The sequence below is a fragment of the Lactuca saligna genome, chromosome 9 (genome assembly GCF_052625555.1).
Source record: "Lactuca saligna cultivar CGN05327 chromosome 9, ASM5262555v1, whole genome shotgun sequence".
Lineage (NCBI taxonomy): Eukaryota > Viridiplantae > Streptophyta > Magnoliopsida > Asterales > Asteraceae > Lactuca > Lactuca saligna.
The window spans coordinates 133,515,972-133,519,227 of NC_136425.1; positions in this window are offsets into that span (position 1 = coordinate 133,515,972).

Consider the following 3,256-nt stretch of genomic DNA (forward strand, 5'->3'; position numbering starts at 1 on the left):
ATGGTATGATGTAAGACCTACTGTTAGGTAGAGTTTTCCTTGAACTTATTACATCAGTAATACCAGTATTATTGAAATCTATCTAAATTGTGGGAAAAATCTATACACTTGTGTTTTCCTACTAATATTTCTTGTTGTGATTTCAAACACTCATTCAACTGTTGGGCTATGGTTAGTTAGTCCATGTATCACTCTCACATTGCTTACAAAATGTTTCTTACCATTTTTCTTACCTTTATAAACTTATAGCTGAAAGATGCCTCCTCGCAAATCTCCCAGGAATAATCCTGCACCACCACCTCCTCCGCCTCCGGTCATCGATACTGCAGCCCTAAATGCTGCCGTAGCTGCTGCAGTGGCAACTGTCATGGCTCAGTATCACTCTTCTGATGCCAGCAGAGGTGGAACCCCTGTGGAATCAATCCCGGTTGAAACCCCTGTGCGCTCGAGAGAGTGCTCTTACAAGGATTTCACCAACTGCAAGCCGAAGTCCTTTCATGGGACCGGCGGAGTCATTGCTCTCTCGCAATGGTTCGAGAAGACTGAAGCGGTCTTCGAAATTTGTTCATGCCCGGCTGCGAGCAAAGTGAAATATGCTGCATGCACCTTTGAAGGAAAGGCCCTGACGTGGTGGAACGGCCACGTTAAATCTCTAACTCTCTTCGTAGCCAACGACATAGGTTGGGAAACGATGAAAGACCTCATGATTGAGGAATACTGTCCGAGGGGCGAGATCCAGAAACTAGAGCAGGAGATTTGGAGCCTGACCATGAAGGGCACCAACATTGTCGCTTACACCGCCAGATTCAGCGAACTGGTGGCCCTCTACCCTAATATGGTTCCCACTGAAGGGAAAAAGATCGAAAGGTACATATGGGGGCTTGTGCCTCCATATCAGGGGAATGTTCTAGCATCAAACCCCGCTACCTTCGATAGTGCCAAACGATTGGCACAACGACTCATTGACCATGGAGTCAAAACCCCTGGAACCACAACCACGCTAGCCATCCCGGAACTCTCCAAACCCGCTGATACAAAGCGGAAATTCTGGGATGAAAAGAAGAAGCAACAGGCTGCCAAAAAGCAGCAAATTGTGGCAATACATGCCGCAATAACCCCTGCTGCTGCTACTACTACTCCAGTGGGTGGGTATGCTGGAAGTTCGCCCAAGTGCAACAAATGCAACTACCACCACAATGGCCCCTGCCATGAAATGCAGTGCTCTAACTGCCACTGGAGTGGACACACAGTCCGTTTCTGTAAATCTCCGGCGAGACTGATCGCCCAAGTCCCCGGCTCTGGCGCGAGCCCGACCTGCTATGGATGTGGCGAAACAGGCCACTATAAGAGGGACTGCCCCAAGGCGAAAAATGCTGGCGGAGCAGAGAGGGTACTAGCGATAGGCCACGGAGAAGCAGTTGCTGACCCGACAGTGGTGACTGGTACGTTCCTCCTCGATGACTCCTATGCATGCATTCTATTCGATAGTGGAGCGGAGCGAAGCTTCGTAAACCATAAATTTACTCGCATGCTTAATCAACCACCGCACGCACTCAAAGAACTATTCACAGTAGAAATGGCTAATGGAAAAACTGAAAGTACGAGTAGCATATATTTAGGTTGTACCCTAACTCTAGATAACCATTCATTCCCAATCGACCTCATGCCAGTCTCAATAAAAAGTTTCGATGTTATCATTGGCATGGATTGGTTAAGCCTTCATCGCACCGACATCATGTGCTACGAGAAAGCAGTCCGTTTAAACCTTCCGTCTAACGAAACTCTTATAGTCTACGGCGACAAACCCGGTGCAAGTCTTCGCATCATATCAAGTATTCAAGCACAGAAGTATCTGCGTAAGGAATACCATGCATTCCTTTCTCACGTCATCAACACGAGCCTCAAAATGAAAGAACTAAAGAACATCCCTGTAGTGAGCGACTTCCCCGACATTTTCCCAGAAGAACTACCCGGGTTACCTCCGCAATGACAGGTCAAGTTCAGAATCGACTTAGTCCCAGGAGCTACCCCAGTAGCCAAGTCGCCCTACCGTTTAGCACCGGCTGAGATGCAGGAACTCTCTGGTCAACTTAACGAACTGCTCAGCAAGGGCTTCATAAGACCAAGCTTCTCACCTTGGGGAGCACCGGTCTTGTTCGTTAAGAAGAAAGACGGATCATTCCATATGTGTATCGACTACAGAGAACTCAACAAACTGACGGTCAAAAATCGTTACCCTCTGCCTCGCATAGACGATCTATTTGACCAACTGCAAGGGGCGAACTATTTTTCTAAGATTGATCTGAGATCCGGATATCACCAGTTACGGGTACTAGAGGAGGATGTTCCAAAGACGGCCTTCCGAACTTTTTATGGACACTACGAGTTCATGGTGATGCCATTCGGATTGACCAATGCGCCAGCAGTCTTCATGGATCTGATGAATAGAGTATGCCGACCTTATTTGGATCAGTTCGTCATCGTTTTCATTGACGACATCCTGATCTACTCCCGAAGTAAGAAAGAGCATGGCGATCAGCTGCGACAAGTTCTAGAGACATTACGAAAAGAGAAGCTTTATGCAAAGTTCAAGAAATGTGAATTTTGGATCCGGAGAGTCGAATTCTTAGGACACGTGGTAAGCGAAGAGGGAATCCACGTGGACCCATCCAAAATTAAAGCCATTGAGAACTGGTCAACACCTAAGACGCCGACAGAAATTCGTCAATTTCTAGGTCTTGCTGGCTACTACCGCAGATTCATTCAGAACTTCTCTCGAATAACGAAACCTCTTACAACCCTAACCCAGAAAGGCGTGGTCTTTGACTGGGAAGAGAAACAAGAAAGACCGTTCCAAACACTCAAACGAGCCTTGTGCACCGCACCAATACTATCCCTTCCTGAAGGAATAGAAGACTTCGTAGTCTATTGCGATGCATCGAACCAAGGGCTCGGGTGTGTTCTGATGCAGCGAGGTAAGGTCATCGCCTACGCCTCGAGACAGTTGAAGACACACGAGGTTAACTACACGACCCACGATCTTGAACTAGGAGTAGTGGTGTTTGCTCTGAAGATCTGGAGACATTACTTGTATGGAACGAAAAGCACTATCTTTACCGACCACAAGAGTTTACAACACATTTTCGATCAAAAGGAGCTCAACATGAGACAACGACGGTGGGTCGAGCTACTCAGTGATTACGAATGCGATATTCGTTATCATCCGGGTAAAGCCAACGTAGTAGCAGACGCCCTA